The sequence below is a fragment of the Oratosquilla oratoria genome, chromosome 15, assembly GCF_046742065.1.
Source record: "Oratosquilla oratoria isolate Oo_2021 chromosome 15, ASM4674206v1, whole genome shotgun sequence".
In the NCBI taxonomy this organism is placed as follows: domain Eukaryota; kingdom Metazoa; phylum Arthropoda; class Malacostraca; order Stomatopoda; family Squillidae; genus Oratosquilla; species Oratosquilla oratoria.
In genome coordinates, this window is record NC_134791.1 from 57,374,915 (window position 1) to 57,382,414 (window position 7,500).

Here is a 7,500-nt window from a genome sequence, read left to right on the forward strand (position 1 = left end):
ATGCTGTGTCGACTATCTTTTTGGTCAGTTTTTCAAGTCGTCTCATGGACTTCTAAGTAACCAGATTACAGAGATTCATAGTGTAAGGTGATGACAAGGGTTCTGTCATTACAAAATCTTCGTTGAAAAATACAGTATTTTCAATTGAATAACATTCTTTTGTTGGAGTAGGTACTTTTCTACAATATATTTTTTTTCGGTTGGTAAGTAAAGGGAGGCATCCACTGGCGCTACCCAGAAGACGTCTCGTAGGTCACGTAGGTGGGAAATTGTCTCCATGCAATGGGTTCACTTTACTGCACATCTGGCCCTTCGCATCAATGGGTCGCATTATGATGGCTGCTCTACACACCGTCTGGTGTGGTCCTCGCCGGCGGTTGCACCAAAGCATTGTATCCATCTATTTCTTAATTTTATTCACGTCATGATATTCGTGAGTCTTCTCACACTCATGGGAATCCAATGTCGAAACAGCCTCGATACTTGAGCTCACTAAATCATTCAATCGGTAACAGCGACGAACAGTGTTGTGCAAAGAACAGGGAGGTACTGGCTGGCTGGCTGGCCTATTTCTCAGGGTGGTCGGCCGTAAACGTTAACTCCAAAGGCGCCGTAGAAGATCCGCGGGAGATGTAGCGATGGACCATGAGTACTAAGGGGAGGGACGTAATCAACGGAAGCTGATGACATGTGGCTAGCCTAACCAAACCTAACCTAACCTAGCCTAACCTAACCTAACCTAACCTAATCTAACCAAACCTAACCTAACCTAACCTAACCTAACCAAACCTAACCTAACCTATCCTAACCTAACCTAACCTAACCTAACCTAACCTAACCTAACCTAACCTAACCTAACTTAACCTAACCTAACACGTATTAAACTGAAGGGATGAGTGTGTCACCACTTATCTAGACGAACGGGTAGCCTTGAAAACCCTTAGTGTGTGGATTCAGATGTGTGCACGTGTTTGTATGTATTTACTTAATTGTATTTACCCAATTGTAATATAAAGGAAAGGAGTTACGCGCGTGGGGTTCTATCTCGTATTTTCTAATTATCATATTTTGCTTTTTTTTTATTAATGCATGGTTCCAGCTTGAGCTAGGTCATCTTCTAAGCTATTCTAAGAATTTACGCATCTATGGAAAGTTGTATTTTGTCACACCCTTTATACAAGTGGACTATTTCAACTTGTTCCCATGAACTCTATCATCTCAAAATAGATATTTTTACTGTCAAATTTGTCCTCCGCGATCAAGTCACTTTTTTCTCTTCGCTCATGTATTCTATTCTTGTATAGTTTACTTGCAAGACTGAGAATCATTTTGGCTGCAGCTCTTCTACTTGCGCTATGCGCTCTGGGTCATTACCCTCATAACCAAATCTACGTCTTAGCTACGGATTTTTCCCTCCTAGGGACGCTACCTTCTATTTGTGTCTACATTTTGTAAGGACAGCAGTTTATCACTCCAAGAAATAAGGGAAGCCGGTGTCATAATTTACTGGCCGCACCTACACAAGTGTTTCGTTGAATGTGATTGATTGTTCCGTATCAATTAATTTCTTGAAGGTATTTCTTTATACCTTAGAAAGGTCTTTATAACTTAGAAAGGTCTTAAGAGATTAAGACCTTTCTAAGGTATAAAGAAAATAAATACCTTCAAGAAACTAATCAATACGGAACAATCGATCACATTCAACGAAACATGCATTAGAGAGAATCTCCTGCCCATATATACCCTATCTATACAAGTCTGTAATGTGGTGAGGGTTTGATCAGTCGCTTACGCGCTCGTGAGCATGGATGTACGATATGCATCAGTAAGTACAAGTGCCCATGATAATGTTCCCAAGAGTATGTGACGGACATCGCACGGAACAATCGATCACATTCAACGAAACATGCATAAGAGAGAACCTCCTGCCCATATATACTCTATCTATACAAGTCTGTAATGTGGTGAGGGTTTGATCAGCCGCTTACGCGCTCGTGAGCATGGATGTACGATATGCATTGGTAAGTACAAGTGCCCATGTTAATGTTCCCAAGAGTATGTGACGGACATCGCACGCAGATGAGTGGGCGAGGTCTCCGGAGGAAGGGATCTTGGATAAGAGCCATTCTGCACCACCGGTGGTGGTTCGCTTGCTTTGCACACATTTCTCGGAAGACCCAGAAATTCTTTCCTCGATTTCTTGGTCCAAGGCACTTGCGTCCTTGTTTGCTTGCCTCCGCACTTCTATCCCCCTCCACCACCCCCTCCTCATCCTACACGCTTCCTCTCTTACTCCCTCCCTTCCTTCATTCCTTCTCCCATCTTCATCTCACGTGAACATCAACGCATCACCAGGTCGAATGTATTGCTGTTGTTGAACTCGTGTGGTACTTAACAATTTTATTCAATTTACAGCGCAGGCTCAGGACGGAGTTTCGAATAAAAATGTCTAGTATTGGCATGAATAGAATGTGTAAAGAGAGATTTCCCTGTGAAGAAGTTAAGATTTAATAGATTTACCTTGCTGTTAAACTCTGGTATCTATTGAGAAATATTTTTCTATCAGACAGCTTATTTGCCTGCCTACATGTCCGTCTGCTTGCCTGCCTAATGTTTTAGATTTTTCTACCTATCTACCTGCTCGGCTGCCTCTTGCTTACCTTATTACTTTTCCTGTCTGCTTGCCTGCTTGACTGCCCGTTTACCTACTGCCTACCTGCCAACCTTTATGCCTGCCTGCCTGCTTGCTTCTACATTTCTCGATTCTGAGGACACACGTACAAGATAGATTTTTCTCTCTAGTCACCAGGATAAGGGGACGAACGTGGCTGAATGAGATTTAACTCTTTCAAGCCAAGTGAATAGTTCACGAATTGTGTTTTAGATGACGCAGGGCGACTTAATTCAGCATGAGGGAAGTGCGTCTCTGGTACAAAGAGTGAGGCCGATCACTTTATAAATGAGAGGGGAAATGGAACTGGTAGTCCTCTTTACACTTCTCTATCCATTTCCAACCCCCCCCCCCTCTTTTCGACATGCTATCTCCTCTCGTTTGTTAAGTAAAACTGTGGCGTGACATGTTCCAGTTACACTGGGGGCAAAGAGAGGAGATCAGAGAGGGGAGCTTCCCTCTCTACCCTGAACAGAGATCTAGGCCCTTGGCAAGCCAGTGTCATCAATCGTGCTGAAAAAAAAATCGCACTTTGATACCAAATATATTTTGAGTAGAGGTGTGTTTGGGAGTCATCGTATCAATATTTCTCATTCCTTGGTCAAACATATTTGGGTTTGTCTCTAAACATCTCATGCGCGTCACCTCAATGACTCATTAAGAGACAACAGAAGATAACAGAGACGCGACTCCGTCCAGTATGCGGAAGAAGCCCTGGGCCAACCAGGACTCAATCCCCTTTTGTAGATTCTCGATGCTTTTAAATGCGTCTTTTATACAATGTTGCACATCGTCAGGCATATTCCGGGTCGGGGATATCTCAGACGCAAGAGCCTTTGTGTTCTGTTCTTTTCTGAAAGTGGCTATGTCCAAAGAGCTGGTCTAGAAGGGAATGAACGTGCACATTACATGCATGTGATCACACATGCACACACGCACGTACAAACACACACACACACACACACACACACACACACACACACACACACACACACACACACACACACACACACACACACACACACACACACACACACACACACACACACACACACACACACACACACACACACACACACACACACACACACACACACACACACACATACACACACACACACGCCCGGGCACATGATTATATAAAGGTTTGCTCATTCTTAGCTAAGTCACGCACAGGCCACTCATATGCATGCGAAATTGACATCCATTGCATACATAAACAACAACAACTACAACAACAAAGGTATGCATGTTCACAGACATTACGTAATCATGACAACAGCGGTTTACAAAATACCACAAGCGCGCACACACGTAAACATATAAGCACACACGTAAACACACACACACACACAACACACACACAACACACACACACACACGCACACACACACACACACACACACACACACACACACACACACACACACACACACACACACACACACACACACACACACACACACACACACACACACACACACACACACACACACACACACACACACACACACACACACACACACACACACACTCAAACGCAAGCACTCCGTACACACACTCATGCAGAGTGGTTCATGTGTCCAATATCCGCTCCTCTAGGGAATAGTGGCAAACGTTCGAATTGACTTGCCCAGAACAGAGACAATGAATCTAGTGCAGGTACTTCTCTCAATACAACCGATGAATTCAGTACATCCTTTATTCATTTTCTTGTGTGCACAAGGATGGATGGTCGTTTTAGCCATGAATTATACTCAATAATTTTCCTTATACTAAAGACCATCTTTAGTCCACAAAAGTTCGACAAGGCAACAACAACGAAAGGAACGTTTACGGCAATGGCTTTAGATATGGAGTCATCTCGATTCTTCCCGTATCAAGCGACGTTTACCCTTTTACTTTGGCTGTCAGCCCAGCGAGTTTATTCACCCTCGCGGGACCGCCTTCAGTAGCGAAGAGATCCAAACCTGAGTCAACTAATCGACTACCTCTCCCAAAGGAATTCCGACCTATTCGCCGTTGTTTCAGGTCAACTATGGATTGAATCTTCAACTCAGTTGACCGTGAGCCAGCGTAATCCCCAGAGCCCGAGGTTGGCCTTCATGGTCCAGTGCAGGACCACCGGCTTATCGTCCCCTGGGAAGAGGGTGCAGCCTTTGTACCTCACCATAGTGGCGGTTTAATCCGGCTTGGTTAGGCCGTACGGGTGGAAACTCAGGCTAATTCACAGCGATTAAGGTTTCTTCATCTTGAGCTGGAGGGCCTATTTCTGAACATAAATCATATTAGCCAGTAGAGTCTGACAATCTTGGCGAAATGTAGACATTAACATAAAAAAAAAAATTGAAAACTACAAACCAACTGTTCAACAGAATCAGTGTACACAATCTGTATTGGGTACAACAAAGTACAGGAAAGATAATATCGACTATAGTTCTTATCCATCTTTTCCTCCTCCTCTTTCAAATCCAATTCTAAAACTTTTTTTGGCTCATACACTTCAGAATGCTATTTATCTTCAGTTCCACACCGCGAGATGCATTAATGCATTACTTTTCATAGCAGTTGACAAGGAGAGAGAGAGAGAGAGAGAGAGAGAGAGAGAGAGAGAGAGAGAGAGAGAGAGAGAGAGAGAGAGAGAGAGAGAGAGAGAGAGAGAGAGAGAGAGAGAGAGAGAGAGAGAAAGAGAGAGAAAGAGAGAGAGAGAGAGAGGGAGAAGAGAGAGAGAGAGAGAGAGAGAGAGAGAGAGAGAGAGAGAGAGAGAGAGAGAGAGAGAGAGAGAGAGAGAGAGAGAGAGAGAGAGAGAGAGAGAGAGAGAGAGAGAGAGAGAGAGAGAGAGAGAGAGAGAGAGAGAGAGAGAGAGAGGAATAGGTTATGATACCGCGCTTGACCACAGATCATCTTAATCAAATTCATCACAATTAATCCGCACAACAGTTACCACAGTCCATCTCTAACTATCATACCTCACATCATAACACTAGTCTAATACCCACGTCACTTCCCCTCCCATATCTCCTTTTCTTCTTTCCTCCCTTCCTTCCTTCACTCACTCTTCAGACGACGCAGCCACGAGTGGAACTGGCCAATAGAGCAGATGGAGTCTGATGGAATCTGCCAACTTTCGTCGCTTACTCCAGACCTCATTTCTGTTACCTTCATTTACTTTATTCAGTATAAATATAATGAATATGAAAATTTTGAGGGTCACCCCACCCCAGTAAAAAAAAAAGAAAAAGAAAAATCGGTAAAGCCATGCACGCGCTATTCCCAGTGAGGGTGGGTGGAGATGAGGTAGACAATCTACGACTATTTTCTATTCTTTTATCGATCTACTTTATTCACATATCTATTTACCTTTGGATCTGCATCGGGCTTCATCTATAATGAACCGAAAAGTCCCCTCCTCAAAAAAAAAAAAAAAAAAAAAAAATTGTAACCTGTAACTATATTGTGGACACCCTTTGGCAGAGGGTTTATTGTCCTCTTGAGCCACGCAGGAGCTATTACCCGCTCTCACCCAAACATGCCAGAGCATGTTTGGATGGATACACAGAAGACTCGTGCAAAGGTAGAGTGTGCTTGTGTAGGAAGATGTTGGACTGGCTTTGTTTGTATTTGCATTTGTTCGTTCGTTCGTGTGTGTGTGTGTGTGTGTGTGTGTGTGTGTGTGTGTGTGTGTGTGTGTGTGTGTGTGTGTGTGTGTGTGTGTGTGTGTGTGTGTGTGTGTGCGCGCGCGTCTTGTCTATATGAGGAACAAGGTGAGCCTGATACGATGCAAACATGCATAATCTTATTTGAAGAAGATGGGAAAAGAAGTCACGCGTCTAGTTCCGAGTTTTTGAGTTTATTCCTGACCGGTTTCGCTCTATGGAATAAACTCAAAAACTCGGAACTAGACCCGTGATTTCTTTTTCAACTTTCTTCAAATTATCACAATGTCCCAGCATAATCTTATATATGAATCCTTACTACTACTAGCACCCATGTTTATGCCGACGTTGGAGCCACTCTTTAAAAAAAGTTTCTGCACACTTAAAGAAATATTGTAGACAAGCCACGCAGTACGAAAATCTCTCAACGTCAGCCGTCTCCTGCACACCTCTATCAGTCACACTAAATAAAAACTACATGATATAACGAAGGAAAACTATGTCCATTTGTGTATTAAATAATCACAGTAGCTTACAACCCCTGCTTTATGTAGTTTCGTTGAGAAGATTGCTTTAACGTCCACAATATTCAGCTAGTAAATATAACGTTTGTTGGAAATTTTCCTTGTATTTTCGTTGTCTCATTTATTCTACAGTATAACGTGTATTATTTCTAAAGATACGTAAGACTCATAATCATAAATTTTGTCTATCTAAACATTCGGAGTCTATGAACCAAAATGGAACAAACATTTCGTATAAAGATGGAGTAGTCACGGATATGAGTTATGAGTTATTCTGAATATATCCATACAATTTGATCTGATGTGCATTTATACAGTTTCTATATACTAATAGAATAGTTCCTGTTGATATCGATCTAAATCGGACCAGAAACCGGAAATCCCTCAAAGGGACACGTCCCCTCCGGCCCCTGATTGGCTGAGAGAGTGGTGACGTCACGGCAACGGAGAAGACTGATTGGCCGAGAGTGGTGACGTCATGGCAACGGAGACGACTGTTTGGCCGAGAGCGGTGTCATCACGGTAACGGAGATGACTGATTGGGTGCGAGGGAAGCGAGCACGCCCGAAGGGCCGAGCCCCCGCGTAGCGGAGTCGGCCGCACCCCGTTGCTCATTGCTTAGAATAATAATAATAATAATAATAATAAT

The 7,500-nt window shown here is 43.2% G+C and overlaps 1 protein-coding gene across 2 annotated transcripts in view; it reads right to left on the minus strand.

Moving 5' to 3' along the window:
• LOC143033463 (serine/threonine-protein kinase SIK2-like) overlaps positions 1-7,500 on the minus strand; it is a 261,150-nt gene that overhangs the window by 20,206 nt on the left and 233,444 nt on the right. The gene's annotated exons all lie outside the window — the stretch shown is intronic.